The sequence below is a fragment of the Hyla sarda genome, chromosome 7 (genome assembly GCF_029499605.1).
Source record: "Hyla sarda isolate aHylSar1 chromosome 7, aHylSar1.hap1, whole genome shotgun sequence".
In the NCBI taxonomy this organism is placed as follows: domain Eukaryota; kingdom Metazoa; phylum Chordata; class Amphibia; order Anura; family Hylidae; genus Hyla; species Hyla sarda.
Window position 1 is genome coordinate 182,264,272 of NC_079195.1, and position 18,515 is coordinate 182,282,786.

The window sequence follows — 18,515 nt, forward strand, 5'->3', positions numbered from 1 at the left end:
ATGCTGGATTAACATTGCAAGACCTTCCTGGAATAGGTCTACGACTTCTGCAAATGGCAGCTCCTCTTCAGCATCTTCCTCTTTGATTCCACCACCGGGATGGTCCAGATCAGTCATGTTTACTTCCATTTCTCTCTGTGCTTCATTGTGACAATCTGCCTGCACCAGTTTTACGTTGTCAGTGGTTTGGGCAGCATAAAACTGATGACAGGTTCCCTCTTTTTTTTTTTAACTGTTTATTATTTTGTATTTTACATACAAAAAGAAACAATAAAAATAACAAGCCAACACACAGTCTTAAAAAAAACCATTATATCCCCAGAGCCGCCCCCCCACCCTCAGGAACTTGGAGAGAAAAAATAAAAATAAAAAATCACTTCCACTTCTTCCATAACTTATTATACTTAACTAGGGCCCTCTGGGTATTCCCTGCATTCCATAATTCGTATCTCCTTGTCAAATTATACCATGCTTTAAAAGATGGTGAGTTAGTTTCTAAGTATTATATTCTTAGCAACCATAAAGAATTTCAGTATAGGAATCTTGTTTTGCCCATATATCCCCCCTCCTAGGATAACATGGAGAAAGGAGAGATCAAGATCCTGCAGAAGATAGTCTAGTTTTTTCAGATGGAAGAAAATCTCTCTCCAGAATTTGCTCACCTTTGGATACTCCCACATAATATGTTTGATATCTTCATCTTCTTCTAGGGCATTAAGCATGGTCCTAATATCTCAGGGGTCCTCAAACTTTTTAAACGGGGGGCCAGTTCATGGTCCCTCAGACCTTTGGAGGGCTGGACTATAGATATAAAAAAAAAAAAAAAAACCACGAACAAATTCCTATGCACACTATCTTATTAGTGGACTACCCCTTTAAGTACGCAGCACAGTTCCCCCCACATTAGGTTGGCAGTATAGATCCCCCACATTTGGTTGTAGTTCCCCCACATTAGGGTTGGCAGTACAGTTCCCCCACATTAGGTGCAGTATAGTTCCCCCACATTAGGTGCAGTATAGTTCCCCCACATTAGGTGCAGTACAGTTCCCCCACATTAGGTGCAGTATAGTTCCCCCACATTAGGTGCAGTACAGTTCCCCCACATTAGGTGCAGTACAGCTCCTCCACATTAGGTGCAGTATAGTTCCCCCACATTTGATGCAGTATAGTTCCCCCACAGACATACAGCCTCCAGCCATACAGTGTATGGCTGGAGGCTGTATGCCTGTGTACTGCCCCACTTCAGTGCTCCGACCACCGCTCCTCCATTCTGGCCATAGCAGTAAGTCCTGGGACCAGAGGCTGGATAAATGTCTGGGATGGATAAATGTCCTCGGGCCGTAGTTTGAGGACCCCTGCAATATCCCATTCTTTTTAATTGAATTGATAGTAGAGATTATTAACTATGAAACTGAATCATTCTCATATTTGCAATCTCTGATGCCACTTTTATATTTTGAATAATCTGGTCCCATTCTTCCTCCTGTATGACTCCAATAAACTTCTCCCATTTCCCTTTACTTATAAATTTCTTCCCTCTTCCAACCTCCCCTCTAAGAATCCCATATGTCTGGGCCAATGATTTCCTCCCAACTGGACAATTAATAATCTTTTCGAAAGCCAGATTGTTTTCAATGAGCAACTTAGAGCGCTCCACGATCCTCATATCATCCCAGTACAGTTGTATTAACCAAAATAAAAGATTCTTTAATGCTCCAAATTTTTGCTGTATTTCTTTAAAGCTAATTAATCCCCCATCCCAATAAATTTGTGCAATATATTTAACATTTTTCAACCTCCAAAACTTTTCTTGTTCTATATTACCTATTACTAAATTTAAATTGTGCCATATAGGTGTGAAGGGTAGACTATATTTTACCCCCTTAATTGTGTCCCAAGCCTTTTGTATGAGTGTATAGATTTAATTCCCTAGCGCTGGGGCTGTGGATCAAAGCTGAGGTGCTAATACTGACGCTAAAAACTTAATATGGCCCCTGTATACCATATAACATAAACCAATAAAGTTACTATAAAAGTCAGCGCTGTATTGGACTTAAAAGTATAACTTATGTAGATAGCTAACTTATCTACATTATACAGTGACCCCCACGACCTACGAAGGCCCCGACATACGATCATTTCAACATACTATGGCCTCTCAGAGGCCATCGCATGTTGAAGGCAGCATCAACATACAATACTTTTGTATGTCGGGGCCATCGCATAAACAGCTATCCGGCAGTGCAGACTGCTTCAGCTGCCACCGGATAGCCATTTACGGTGCCCCGTGTGGTCCGCTGACGATCACTTACCTGTCCTCGGGGCTCCGGCGCGTCCTCTTCGGGATCCCCTGCATCGACAGCGCTCTGCATCGTCATCATCACGTTGCTGCGCACGCCGTCCCGTCATTCAATAGGAGCAGCGTGGTGGCGGCAACGGAGAGCGAGGATGCCGTGGAAGGAGAGGCCTTGCCAGAGCGTCGACAGCGATGGAAGGTGACATCCAGGGCAGCGGTGACGGTCCGGAGCGGCGCATGCTGGGTGTTGTAGTTTTGCAACATCTGGAGGTCCGCAGGTTGCAGACCACTGTCCTATACTTTACATTTCACGGATCCCTCAACATACGATGGTTTCAACAAACGATGCTTCATATGGAACGGATTACCATCATATGTTGAGGGACCACTGTACTTTTAAGTCCAATACAGCACTGACTTTTCTAGTAATTTTATATGTGTATAAGTGTTGTCCCTTTTTCCTAAATTGACCTGTTTCCATAATTTCAAATGTGTTTCCTATTGCTTGTGTATTCTCAATACAGTGTTTTACTACCAAAGAATTCCTATCGTGCCTAATGATATCCATCTGTCTAGCTAAAAAATATCATTTGAAATCGGGGAGCGACATGCCCCCATCTCTCTCAGCCATGGAGAAAAATACGTATTTTAATCAGGCGCATTCGCGCCCCCAAATAAATTTGTTCAAAAGCAATTCCAGTTTTTTAAACCAACCTGAATTAATCCATACCGGAGCAGCGTTTATTACATATAATACCTGGGGAAGAATTACCATTTTGACTAATGAAATTCTGTCCATTCTTGATAATGGGATCTTTGTCCAAATTTCACACTTATTCTGAATTTTTTTTCTTCAAAGGGATTAGATTTAATTTCACAAAGTCACGAGGTTTATTTGAAATATTGATACCTAAGTAAGCAAAGGAGTCACCATCACGGACTACTTCCAATGGGAGACTAGTCTGTACTACATTGAGACCCAGAGGCATATAAATAGATTTGTCCCAATTTATCTCAAGACCTGACATTCGTCTAAACTGGTCAATTATTGTCATTAATCTGGAAAGTATAGCCCTCGGGTCTTTAAGAAAGAATAAAATATCACAGGTTCCTTTCAAATATTGATTATTCTGACTTTATTATTCACAAGTGAATAAATGCTGAAAATAGAATGCTACTTTTAATGTTAAAATGAGGACTTCTTGTACTCACCGTAAAATCTGTTTCTAGTAGCCATCATTGGGGGACACCGTAACCATGGGTATATGCTGTTAACAGCCTCCCAGTGGCAAGTAGCATATACCCATGGTTCCTGTGTCACCCAATTAAGGCAGGGTTCACACTACGTTTTCTCCCATACGGGAGCGCATATGGCAGGGGGGAGCTAAAACCTCGCGCTCCCGTATGCCTTCGTATGCGCTCCCGTATGTCATTCATTTCAATGAGCCGGCGGCCGGAGTGAAACGTTCGGTCCGGTCGGCTCATTTTTGCGCCGTATACGCTTTTACAACCGGACCTAAAACTGTGGTCAACCACGGTTTGAGGTCCGGTCGTAAAAGTGCATAAGGCGCAAAAATGAGCCGACCGGACCGAACGTTTCACTCCGGCCAGCTCATTGAAATGAATGACATACGGGAGCGCAAGGTTTTAGCTCCCCCCTGCCGTATGCGCTCCCGTATGGGAGAAAACGTAGTGTGAACCCACCTTTAGTGAGCGAAAAATATAACTTATTTACTCCTCATAATACCTTTAGAAATGTTTCTGTATCACACCAATATAATATCTTCATAAAAAAAGAACAATGCTTCTGGCAGAGAGCAATCTGTACGGGACTGTGCAATAAGCACCGATGCATGAACTGTCAATCTGTTCCATGAAATATGTGTATTTGGCAGGGTCACTTAAAAGGGGTTGTCTGGGGAGATCTTTCATGGCTGGGGTTGTTTTAAAAAGTTATACTGACTTTCCCCCAGTCCTCTGCACAGGGACGTGCAAAGACATTTTGGAGGGCAGGGGCTCAAATAAAATAAAGGGCACTTTTCATTATTAAAAAAAAAAAAAAATGTTATTAAAAGCCTTACGTATGTTTAAGGGGAACTCTAGTACAGAACATCTTACTCTCTCCTACTCACAGGATAGGGGATAAGTATCTGATTAAAGGGGATATGACCACTGGGACCCCCTTCTATCTCCTGCCCAGCACCCCGGCTCTTCTCATGTATGGAGCGATCTAAGCACCGTGCATGGATTCCTGTCGACCACTGCACAAAGCAGTGGCAAACACACCCCTCCGTGTATCTCTGGCTCCCCCATAAAGATACATAGAGGGACATGTCGGCCACCTCTTTGCGCAGTGGTCGACAGTAATCCATGCACGGTGCTTAGATTGTTCAATACATGAGAAGAGCCGGGGTGCTGGGAAGGAGAGAGTCGGGGAGGGGGGTCCCAGCGGTCGGACTCTGTGGATAGGGGATAAGATGTTCTGTATCAGAGTTCCCCTATAACAGAACACAATTCCTGAGGTAAGGGCCTCCGTTGTCATGTCAGCTAAATAGAACCCTGCATCACCCCACTTAGGTCCCGATCAGCCCCCCTAAAACCCACTGGCACCAATAGTTTGCACTTTTAGATGCCGCAATCAAGTTTGATCACAGCATGTAAAGTGTTAGTGCTGGATATTGCTGTGATCACTGAGGTCTGCCAGTACTTAAAGGCATTGAAGCAAATTCAGCTCCAGATCTCACTTCAAAGTCTAGTAGCATCCTCTAGGTCAGGGGTCCTCAAACTTTTTAAACGGGGGGCCAGTTCACGGTCCCTCAGACCGTTGGAGGGCCGGACTATAGATATCAAAACATGAACACTATGCACACTTCTATATCTTATTAGTGGACTACCACTTTAAGTATGCAGCACAGTTCCCCCCACATTAGGTTGGCAGTATAGATCCCCCCACATTAGGTTGTAGTTCCCACACATTAGGGTTTGCAGTACAGTTCCCCCACATTAGGGTTAGCAGTACAGTTCCCCCACATTAGGTGCAGTACAATTCCCCCACATTTGGTGCAGTACAATTCCCCCACATTAGGTGCAGTACAGTTCCCCCACATTAGGTGCAGTATAGTCCCCCCCACATTAGGTGCAGTATAGTCCCCCCCACATTAGGTGCAGTACAATTTCCCCACATTAGGTGCAGTACAATTTCCCCACATTAGGTGCAGTACAGTTCCCCCACATTAGGTGCAGTACAGTTCCCTCACATTAGGTGCAGTACAGTTCCCCCACATTAGGTGCAGTATAGATCCCCAAATGAGGTGCAGTATAGTGCCCCAAATTAGGTGCAATATAGCTCCCCACATTAGGTGCAGTATAGCTCCCCACATTAGGTTCAGCATGTTCCCCCACTAAGTTCTGTATAAATCCCCCAAATGAGGTGCAGTATAGCTCCCCACATTAGGTGCAGCATGTTCCCCCACATTAGGTGCAGTATAGTCCCCCACATTAGGTGCAGCATGTTCACCGACATTAGGTGCAGTATAGATCTCCCACATTAGGTGCAGTATAGTTCCCCAAATTAGGTGCAGTATAGCTCCCCACATTAGGTGCAGTATAGTTCCCCCATATTAGGTGCAGTATAGTTCCCCCATATTAGGTGCAGTATAGATCCCCCAAATTAGGTGCAGTATAGCTCCCCACATTAGGTGCAGTATGTTCCCCCACAGACATACAGCCTCCAGCCATACAGTGTATGGCTGGAGGCTGTATGCCTGTGTTCTGCCCCACTTCAGTGCTCCGACCACCGCTCCTCCGGTCCGGACATAGCAGTAAGTCCCAGGACCGAAGGAGCGGTGGTCGGAGCACCGAAGCTGACATGCCGCTGGTAACACTTACCTAGCTGGCCAGCGCACGTCCTCATTGCTGCCCCGCTCCTCCGCGCTCCGTTGCTATGGGCGCACGCACAGCGTCAGTGACGTCCCTGCGTGCGCCACCTTCCCGGCGGCCCCTGTGTTTTTAAAGTAAACGCGGGGTCTCCGAGAGCGCATCCCTGTGTCCCAAAAACATATTTCGGGACACAGGGATGTCCCAGGCAGCGGGCGGGCCGGATAAATGTCCTCGGCGGGCCGCATGTGGCCCGCGGGCCGTAGTTTGAGGACCCCTGCTCTAGGTGTTCAAAAATTATATGTATGCGATAATAAAAATGAACTATATAAGTTGAATTTCAATGCTATGGCATAGCATTGAACAGTGTATACAATCAGAATATTGCATATAATAATTCCCTATGGGGACTAAAAAAAATGGTGCAAAAATAGTAAAAAAATTTAGTTAGTAAATGTGATTTAACCCATTCCCTAATAAAAATTAGAATCACCCCCTTTTTCCATAAAAAAAAAAAAAGTATGTAAACAAAAATAAACATACATGGTATCGCCGCATGCAAAATAGGGGTCAGAAGATGACAATTTTAAACATACTAATTTTGGTGCATGTAGTTATTAACTTTTTAAAGTAATATAATAAAATGAGGGTCTGAGGAAGTGTGCCTATGCGCACGTGAATTGGCTGTCACCCCTTCGTTCGAGCCATGTCCTTGTCTGTATTGAGCAACTTGCACTTTGTTGGATAAATAAAACTGTTTTAGTCTATGGCAGTGGAGTGCGATCAGTCTTCTTTACATTTATATAATAAAATAAAACCTACATAAATTGGGTATCCTTGTAAATAGTGCTGGGCAGTATACCGGTATGAACCGGATACCGTTTTTTTTTCTCCCACGGAATGGATTTTTACCCATACCGTTATACCGGTCGGGCCCCTCCCCCGGATGAATTGTAGAGCCCAGCGCGGCGCCCTCACTTGTCCCGGTGTGCATCTCTGGCCCGATTCCGAGAGCAGAATCAGGCCACTGAAGCTAATCCATTTACTGTGTCCCCCCGCTGCGCCTGTCAGCCAGTGTCCCCACCGCTAGCGGGATCCATGTGCCCACTAGTGGTGTCACAAGAATTCCTCACGCGAGCGCTACCATCACCACTAGCGGTGTCACAAGAATGCCGAGCGTGGCTCTGTTCCCCGTCCCTGTCAGCTCTCAGGGTATGGGAACAGATTTAAAAGCCTCGCGCGCTCTACTACGCAAATAGCGTAGGGCTAACGCTAGGCTCCTAACGCTGCCTACGTTAGCCCTACGCTATTTGCGTAGTGCTGCGCCTGCACAGTACTACGTTAGCCGCGCGCGAGGCTTTTAAATCTGTTCCCGTACCCTGAGAGCTGACAGGGACGGGGAACAGAGCCACGCTCTGCATTCTTGTGACACCGCTAGTGGGCACAGGGACCCCGCTAGTGGTGATGGTAGCGATCGCGCTCGCGGGGGGCACATTTGACACCGCTAGTGGGCACAGGGACCCCGCTAGCGGTGATGGTAGCGCTCGCGGGGGCACATTTGACACTGCTAGTGGGCACAGGGACCCCACGAGCGGGGTAGGGGGGTGGGGACAGGGGGTAATACCGTGATACCGCGATAATAAAAAAAAATACCGTGATATTAATTTTAGGCCATACCGCCCAGCACTACTTGTAAACGTATGAACCTACAGAATAGACAAAAGGTGTAATTTTTACCAAAAAGTGCACTGTGTAGAAACGGAAGCCGCAAAAAAAAAAAAATTATGAAATGGCGTTTTTTTCTTCAAATTTGTCCTACAAATAATTTTTGTAGGTTTTGTGGTGAAATGACTGATGTCAATACAAAGTACTATTGGTAGCACATAAAAAAGTTCTAATTTAGGTCTGTTGGTGGAAAACCGTTACGATTTTTAGAAAATGAGGAGGAAAATACAAAAGTGCAAAGAAGGAAAAACGCTCCTTTTTTCTGTTAATGTTTACTTATCCGTATGAGGGCTCATTTTTGCGCCGTGATACGTAGTTTTTTTATTGGAATTTTTATTCACTGTTTATACATTTTTTTCTCATACACAAAGTTATCAAAAAATTTGCAATTCTGGACTTCAGATTTTTTTTTACTTTTATGCTATTGACTGTGCGGTTTAATATTATATTTCAATAGCTTGGACATTTCCTCACGTCACGATACCACATGTTTATTTTTGATGTTTATTTTGTATTACATTATTTAATTTGAAAAATGGGAAAAGTGGGGGTGATATAAACTTTTATTAGGTAAGGGGCTTATTCACATATATTAACACTTTTTTGAAATCTTTTATTTACTATTTTGTATTACCACCTCTAGTATTTGGGGCAACAATGCACTACAACTCCCAAGTGACAGTGCATTACAAGCTCACAACCTCCAGCACACAAGGCAAGAAGACACTACAGACTGTGTAGTGCCTTCTTGTTTTGTGTGCTGGAGGTTATGAGCTTGTAATGCACTGTAGTTTTACATACTGGGAGTTGTAGTGCATTGTCACTTTACATGCTGGGGGTTGTAGTGCATTGTCACTTTAAATGCTAGGGGTTGTAGTGTTTTAACCTTTTGCATATTAGATTCTGTACTACAAACTTCAATATGTAAAGTGACAAAGCACTACAACCCCCAGCATGTAAAGTGACAAAGCACTACAATCCCTAGCAAAGCACTACAACCGCCAATATGCAAAGGGACAAGGCACTACAATCCCCAGCATGTATAATGACAAAGCACTAAACCCCCAATATGCAAAGGGACAAGGCACTACAATCGTTGTAGTGTTTTGTTCATTTGCATACTAAAAAATTACACACACAAAAAAACACTAAATTAAAACTATTACCATGGCAGGCAGGGCAGAGGAGATCACCGGAGACACTTCAGGAATGCAGACTCCTCTGCTGTAATGCTGCGGGGGTCACATGACCTAGCAGACGTGCGCACGTCTTTTACCCAGGCAGCCCCTGCGCTCTAATGTAAGGAGGACTCCCGGAGGCCTTGGGATAGTTCAGGTACTGGCTGGACTTGAGATAGAGAGCGAGCAGACCGGAGGGGGAGGGGAAAGAGAAGGAGGGGGGCTTGTCATGGTTGGTAATTATGTTATGTGAATCGAGTTCTGATGACAACCTGTGGAGGTTGCACTGCCATAACTTGGGCAGTGCTGTAGATGTTTATTTAAATTAAAAAAAAAAAGGGCATTAAAGGGGCAGATGCAAAAAAGGGCAGGGGCTAGAGCCCCCTTTGAAGCCTATGTGTGCACGTCCCTGCCTCTGCAGCTCCCAGCCTGATTCTTCTGTTCTCCATTTGTCACTTCCTCAATTAGTGATTGGTTGAGCAGGTAGGTCCTGCTAAAATGGCTCGTTGAAGAAGTAGTGAGAAGCGAGGGACCAGATGAGGTCAGACCAGGCATTGCAGGGGGCTGAGGTGGGCAAGTATGACTTCTTTTTAAAACAACTATAAAAAAAATTTGTATAAACATTTTTAATGTACAAATATATAAATACTGAATGTAGATACTGTTGCAGTCTGCCAGAAGCCTATTATTTTTGATCGAAAACAGGCCCTGATTTATTAAGAGTGTTTGGTTTAAGTGTTAAAGTGTACCTGTTGTCAACAAAAACTTAATATTATTATATAATATAGATAATACCATTATATGTATATTTATAATATACATTGGTTATAAAACATGTATATTTTTGACTCTGCAGCTATTGCATGTGTGTCTCTACGAGGAGTCCAAATACAGGAAGTGAGAGTGGACAAGCAGGGCTCTGTGCACTGAGGACAGGCAGGGCTCTGTGCACTGAGGACAGGCAGGGCTCTGTGCACTGAGGACAGGCAGGGCTCTGTGCACTGAGGACAGGCAGGGCTCTGTGCACTGAGGACAAGCAGGGCTCTGTGCACTGAGGACAAGCAGGGCTCTGTGCACTGAGGACAAGCAGGGCAACGCAACGATCCTGCTACTACTACCATCCAGTCCTTCTTCACCGAACTACGCACTTTGAGGAACCTGCCCGTGCCTCTTCCACTGAAACAGCCCTGCTAAACCTCGTCCAAGGAGACTTTACAGTGGGCGAATATGCCGTACAGTTCCGTACTCTGGCCTCTGAGTTGGCCTGGAATAATGAGGCTCTCTGCGCGACCTTCAAGAAAGGTTTATCCAGCCACATCAAGGATTGTCTGGCCGCATGAGAGATACCATCTTCCCTATCTGATCTCATTCATTTGGCTACCCGCATTGATATGCGCTACATCGAAAGACGCCAGGAGCTTCGCCAGGAAAAAGATCTCGTTCGCACCAGGCGTAGCCGGCGCCTGGCTCCTCTCTTTCAGCATCCTTTGCAGTCTGTTACTGTGCCTTCCGCCGAGGAGGCCATGCCAGTGGACCGGTCTCGCCTGACCCAACAAGAGAGGACTCACCGTAGGAACCAGAACTTGTGTCTATACTGTGCAAGCTCTGAGCATTTCTTAAAGGACTGTCCTCTTCGTCCTCCGCGTCAGGGAAACGCGCGCACCTAGTGAACGTGGGAGAGGCGTTACTAGGTGTGAATTCTTCCTCTCCACATCTTACTATTCCAGTACGGATTTCCTTGCCCACTAAGTCTTCCTTTTCTGCAGAGGCCTTTCTGGACTCTGGTTCAGCAGGAAATTTCTTCGAGGCCTCACTCATCAACAAGTACAATATTCCTGTTACCCGTCTTGTCAAACCTCTCTTCATTGCCTCGGTGAATGGAGAGAGATTGGTCTGCACCGTGCGTTATCGCACTGAACCCCTCCTCATGAACATTGGAGTTCACCATCTTGAAAATATCGAATTTTTCGTATTACCCAATTGTACTTCAGAAATTCTTCTTGGCTTGCCCTGGCTCCAGCGACACGCACCTATCCTCGACTGGGCCACTGGGGACGTTAAGAGTTGGGGACCTTCCTGCCACAAGCGATGTCTTAAGTCAGTTCCTGTCAATCAAGTCTCCATCGCTCCTCCTTTGTCAGGTCTTCCTAAGGCCTATCAGGACTATTCTGACGTCTTTTGTAAAAAGCAAGCAGAGGTCTTAACTCCACATAGACCCTATGACTGCCCAATCGACTTGCTCCCTGGTACCACACCGCCCCGTGGTAGGATTTACCCACTTTCTGCCCCGGAAACATAAGCCATGACTGAGTAAATTCAGGAAAACCTCAAAAGAGGTTTTATCCGGAAATCTTCTTCTCCAGCCGGGGCTGGATTTTTCTTTGTTGCCAAAAAAGATGGATCTTAATAAACAGAGGACTTAATAAAATTACAGTAAAAAAAAATCGCTATCCTCTGCCTCTTATCTCCGAACTCTTTGACCGACTACGTGGAGCTAAGATTTTCACCAAATTTGATCTAAGGGGCGCATATAACCTCATCCGTATTCGTGCAGGTGATGAATGGAAAACCGCCTTCAACACTAGAGATGGTCACTTTGAATACCTTGTCATGCCCTTTGGGCTTTGCAATGGCCCAGCTGTCTTTCAGAACTTTGTTAATGAGATTTTTCGGGACATGCTGTATTCCTGTGTGGTAGTCTACCTTGATGACATCCTCTTTTTCTCCTCCAACCTTGAGGAACATCGCCTTCATGTCCGTCAAGTGCTTCAGCGACAACGCCAAAATCATCTTTATGCCAAAATTGAGAAATGTCTATTTGAACGCAGCAGTCTCCCCTTCGTGGGATACAGTGTGTCCGGTCAAGGTCTTCAAATGGACCATGATAAGCTATCGGCGGTAGTAGATTGGCCTCGTCCCACTGGCCTACTAGCTATCCAAAGATTTCTCTGATTTGCAAATTATTATCGTCCATTTATTCTCCACTTCTCCACCATCGTTGCTCATATTGTAGCAGTGACTAAGAAAAATGCTAATCCGAAATCCTGGCCGCCACAGGCAGAGGAAGCATTTAACCACCTCAAAGCCGCCTTCTGCTCTGCTCCAGTCTTGTCCAGACCAGATCCTCTGAAGCCCTTCTTCCTCTAGGTTGACGCCTCCTCAGTTGGAGCCGAAGCTGTTCTCCTACAAAAATCCGCTAAAGGAAAAAACATCACTTGCGGATTTTTCTCCAAAACCTTTTCTCCTCCTGAAAAAAAATTATTCTATAGGAGACCGTGAACTATTGGCTATTAAGTTGGCACTTGAGGAGTGGAGACATCTTCTGGAAGGATCCCTTCATCCCATCACCATCTATACAGATCACAAAAATCTGTCTCATCTTCAATCCGCCCAGCGGCTAAATCCTCACCAGGCTATATGGTCGTTGTTTTTTTGCCCGTTTCAACTTTCAAATCCATTTTCGTCCCGCAGACAAGAATGTCAGGACTGATGCTCTATCATGTACCACCGATGCCTCAGAAGCCGAACCCCTTCCTCAGCACATCATTCCCCCTGAGTGTCTGATCTCTTCTGCTCCTGCTTCTTTGGTGTCTATTCCTCCAGGAAAAAGTTATGTTCCTCCACGTCTTCGCCTCCAGATCCTCAAATAGGGCCATTCCTCCCTTCTGGCTGTTCACGCTGGAATCAAAAAATCTTTACAGTTGATTGCCAGACACTATTGGTGGTCCTCCCTGGAAAAGGATGTGACCGATTTCGTGCCTGTACAGTGTGTGCACGTGACAAGACCCCACGCCAGAAGCCTGCTGGTCTTCTCCTTCCTCTGCCGATGCCTGAACAACCTTGGTCCCACATAGCCATGGACTTCATCACTGACCTTCCTTTATCCCATGGCAACACTGTCATCTGGGTGGTCATTGATCGTTTTTCCAAAATGGCTCATTTTATTCCGCTTCCTGGCCTTCCTTCTGCGCCACAATTGGCGAAGCAATTTTTTCTGCAGATTTTTCGTCTTCACGGGCTTCCCAAGCATATCGTCTCGGATAGAGGCATTTAATTTGTGTCTAAATTTTGGAGAGCTCTCTGCAATGAAGTAAAGATCAAATTAAATTTCTCTTACTCCTATCACCCCCAATCCAATGGACAAGTGGAAAGAGTGAACCAGATTCTTTGTGACTACTTGCGACATTTTGTCTCCTCCCGCCAACATGATTGGGTCGACCTTCTGCCCTGGGCTGAATTCTCGTACAATTTCAAAAATTCTGAATCTTCCGCCAAATCTCCATTTTTTGTGGTGTACGGCCGTCACCCACTGCCCCCCCTCCCCATTCCCACTTCTTCTGGAGTTCCTGCCGTGGAGGAATTAACCCAGGACTTCTCCTCTATCTGGAAGGAAACTCAAAAGTCGCTCTCGTATGAAGAAACATGCGGATAAAAAGAGAAGAACTCCTCCTGTCTTTGTCCCTGGTGACAAAGTGTGGCTCTCTGCCAAATACATACGGTTTCGTGTCCCTAGCTACAAGTTGGGTCCTCGTTACCTCGGGCCATTCAAAATAAAAAACCAAATCAATTCTGTCTCCTACAAGCTCCACCTTCCTTCTTCTCTTCGTATTCCTAACTCTTTCCATGTCTCCCTTCTCAAACCTCTCATACTTAACCGTTATTCCCCCAAGGTCACCGCTCCTGCTCCTGTCACTTGGGCCTCTGATGTCTTCTCGGTGAAAGAGATCCTCACCTTCAAGGTCGTCCCAGGTAAAAAAAAAAAATTCTTGTGGATTGGGAGAATTGTGGACCCGAAGAGAGGTCTTGGGAACCCGAGGCTAATAACCTTGACAAGGAACTCATTCGTAAATTCTGGGGTTCCAAAAAGAGGGGGAGACCTAAGGGGGGGTACCATAACGCCAAGCAGTCCGGGTCCCGCTTCTTGACTGGAGCGCACGCAGCGTTACACTCCTTCTTGCAGCGCCCCGGTCAGACTCTCTGACCGGGAGCGCTGCTCTGTGTCTCTCGGCGGGGATGCGATTCCCGCGGCGGGACGTGCCCGCCCGCGGGTCGCATCCCGTGTCACTCACAGGCCCCGTCCTCCTGCTCAGTCCCGGAGCGCGCGGCCCCACTCTCTAGGGCGCGCGCGCCGGGTCTCTCAGATTTAAAGGGCCAGTGCACCATTAATTGGTGCCTGGCCCAATTAGTTCCAATCACTGTCCCTGCCGGATCTTGTTGCGTAGTGCCCTGAGAAAGCGTTCTGTGTGTTTCCAAGCCTGTGTATCCAGAGCTTTGCCATAGCCCTTGACTACGAACCTTTGCCGCCTGCCTTGACCTCTTGCTACATCCGACCTTGCCCTTGCCTTATCCTTGTGTACTACGCCTATCTCAGCTGTTAGTGAGGTTGAGTCGCTATCGGGGGATACGACCTGGGAGTTACCGCCGCAGCAAGTCCATCCCACCTTGCGGCGGGCTCTGGTGAAAACCAGTAACTTCTTAGAACCGGTCCCCTGGTGCGGCCCACACCATCGCCTCACTAACACAGAGGATCCACTACCCGCTTCCAGTCCGGTTCCTGACAGACAGCTCCAAGCCTCCCGCAGATGCATCTGTGCTCGAGCTGGCGGTTGGCATTCCCCGCCGGAATCAGGAACACAAAGGAAAAGCCGGCACCAGGTATGAAATGCTTCTTCGGTTTATTATGGCAATAAAATCACAAGCCCAATGCGTATCAGCCTACACATTTCAGGTATTTCTAACCTTAATTATGGCATAAGACACAATAAAATCTTAGACATTTTATAACATACAAGTCATGTGATTTGCTTAACTCAGGTAGTATGCAAAAAGTGGCAATGGATTACTGCATGGAACCCCACAAACGGACAGATGAATCAAAAGTAACCTAGGAGAATTGTATAAAAATACAAGTATATAAATAAAAGATTCCTTAGGTGTACTATGTGGAATGGTGATGAACCGTTGATACTTTTTTTAAATTCTTTTTTAAATAACAACTATGTGTCCTGTTAACATCCACATTATTATTTCTTCCGGACTGTTACTGTTTTATTGTTAAATAATGGAGATGGTTGTGGCTTTTCTCCTCAAAAAGTATTAAGAAATATAACAGCAGATTCCTTGGGTGTACTATGTGCATATACTCATACACGTTGGTATACATTATGATTCTTAATAGGTGAGAATTAGATCTTGACGTAGGTTTAGTCCCTTCGGTTGCCTTTTTCCTAGGTGGAAGATCCAGAAGGACTCCCTATTTTAAAGAGTGCATCTGTGATCTCCCACCCGCACAGGTCGTTTGACCCTTTCAATTCCAAGCACCCTCAGGGAATCTGTTCTGTCTTCATGCTCATCTCTGAAGTGTTTGGACAAAGTGGAGATGTTGAACTGGTTATTTTTACAAACTGACACAGGTCTTCGGACTCTTACTTTAAGGGGTGACATGTAGGCATGTATGAAAGCTTGAATATGCGCATGTTGGAAGATACAGACACATACAGACGTTTACCGGGGGACCCTACAAAAGCGTGTCAGGAGAAGTTAAATCTTCTCCTGGAGGAAAGACTCTTTTTGGGAGTTATCAATCAAAAGATGAAAGAGTATTTGGTTGTTCAGAGCCCTCTCACCCCAGTCTTCCACTCTCTCCCCTAGATCCACAAAGGGTTTTTTCCACCTCCCCTCTGCCCTATAGTGGCTGAAATTGGATCCTTGGGTGAGAGACTGGGAGACTGGGGTGACAGCTTTTTACAACCGCTGGTGGGTATCACAGCCACATACTGTATATAAAGGGCACAAAGCATGTCCTGGAGATTATGGATAGGTTACAGTGCAAAGAGGATTTTTCTTGAGCCACTTGTGACGTGGAAGCGCTGTATCCATCCATTCCCTGGGGGGAGCGCCTAAAAGCTCTGTCCAAAACACATGAATATGTATAGCAATTACTCCCCTGATCTGAAGAAATGTATTTAGAAGTGGTCGCTGCAAATACAGTGAAGGAGTTTAAACATGCATGGGATAAGCATAAGGCTATTCTTTATATAAGATTGGGCCAGGGACTATTGATAGGATTCAGATTATTGGGCAGACTAGATGGGCCAAATGGTTCTTATCTGTCGACACATTCTATGTTTTCTATGTTTTGGATGCCACTGAATGTTTTTAACAAAATAATTTTTTTATGTTTAATGGCATTTATTTTCTTCAGATCAGGGGAGCATCAATGGGTGCAAAATACTCGCCCTCGTTTGTGAACATATTCATGAGCCAGTGGGAGGAGTCATTTATTTTTTCGCCCACCAATCCCTTTTATAATCGTATAAAATGGATTGGGTGATCTATAGATGACTTGATCATCATCTGGAGGGATACTGAACCGAGATTTTGCAAAGTATTTGAATCACAATGATCTAAATTTATCCTTTACAGCCTCTTTTTCTCGGGACAGTATACCTTTCCTAGATGTTAGGTTCTTATCTGAAGAAGGTCCCATTGTGTCATCCCAATATTGTAAAGATGTAGCAGGTAACACCATTTTACAGGCGCCATCATGTCACCCTCGCCATGTGGTGGAAAATACACCATATGGTGAGTAGTGCAGATTACGCCGTAACTGCTCTCGAGATAGGGATTTATGAAATTGAGTCAGGCCATTTGCACAATAGGTTAAAAGAAAGAGGTTACACAGAAGCAGTCAGCTAAAGAAAAGGCAGACAGACTAAATAGACCCCAACTAATTGTACAATCTTCTAACAGAAATTGAAAACAGGAGGTGGAGAAAACAGACCCATATTTTGTTACACAGTATAGCAGACAGTATCACAAGATTGGGCACATAATGAAAAAATACCTGCCTGTACTTCAACAGGATAACATCCTAGAAGGGATTATTTCACAGGGTTTTAAAATGGCATCTAGAAGAGGTCCTTTATTAGGGAGTAGATTATCACCCAGTATGTTCAAGAAAACCGCCCCATCTAGGAACCCCACTTGGTTATATAGCCCAGGAAACTGGAGATGCAGACATAACACCTGTATTACATGCAGTTACATGCATATCGCAAGAGACTTTAGATCTTATGACAGCAATTTGGTTTACAGTATTAAGGATTATATTAATTGCAATTCCAAATTTGTTGTTTATCTAACCTCCTGCGAAGCATGTAAATACCAATATGTCGGGTGCACTACAACACCCCTAAAAGTGAGAGTCCGAAGATATGTTTTGGATTGTAAAAATAACCAGTTCAACATCTCCACTTTATCCAAACACTTCAGAGATAAGCATGAAGGCAGAACAGATTCCCTGAGGGTGCTTGGAATTGAAAGGGTCAAACGACCTGTGCGGGTGGGAGATCACAGATGATCTTTAAAATAGGGAGTCCTTCTGGATCTTCCACCTAGGAACAAGGCAACCGAAGGGACTAAACCTACGTCAAGATCTAATTCTCACCTATTAAGAATCATAATGTATACCGACGTGTATGAGTATATGCACATAGTACACCCAAGGAATCTGCTGTTATATTTCTTAATACTTTTTGAGGAGAAAAGCCACAACCATCTCCATTATTTAACAATAAAACAGTAACAGTCCGGAAGAAATAATAATGTGGATGTTAACAGGACACATAGTTGTTATTTAAAAAAGAATAAAAAAAAAAAGTATCAACGGTTCATCACCATTCCAAATTGTCAAATGTCTATAAGAGGCCAAATGTCAGTGTTCCCATTACTTCTATCATCTTGTGCTACAAAAATATCAATATGTATTTGGGCCCAAATAACAGAATGTAGATTTTCAAATAAAATGCAATCTAAGTGGATCAATGGTGCAGTAAAAAAAAATGTTTTATTAGAAATGGGAGAGACTCCTATGTTTTAAAGTAGAAAGTGCAGAATAATGTACTATGTATACACAGATGAGCGTCATGATAATTGCTCTGACTCCCTGAAGTGGTTGTATCTTTTCAAACCCATTCACTTCCAGTACTCTAGAGTTATAGCAGCATCCAAACACATTATTGCCCCATAGGCTTTGCTACCATTACTCTATCACCATGACAAAATACAAAACTGGCCATGACCACAGAGTCTTGCTCCCTGTCCTTGTTTTCTGCAACCAGGTGCTACACCTGGTGTCAAATACATCAGGGCTGTGGTTCAATCTGTCACATTGCTGCTCAGCCACTCACTGGTCACTGGCTGGCAGGACACCACTGTGGCCAGCAATTTGCTGAGCTGCACTGTGACACACTAACCTCCGGCAGGCATCAGGAAGAGGATTGCTTTGGCTGGGAGCAGCGATACTGGAGGCACCGGGAGAATGCGAAAGGTAAGTGTCAGGCCCAAGGACTGATTATGGAATCATACATGTGTATTATAAAATTGTATTTGTGTATAATCTAAGACATGGGTGAGGGGTCATTGGGACTGTATTTGTT

The 18,515-nt window shown here is 44.8% G+C and overlaps 1 protein-coding gene across 5 annotated transcripts in view; it reads right to left on the reverse strand.

The window, feature by feature from the left end:
* LOC130282825 (zinc finger protein OZF-like) overlaps positions 1-18,515 on the reverse strand; it is a 127,235-nt gene that overhangs the window by 67,863 nt on the left and 40,857 nt on the right. The window lies entirely within an intron of this gene.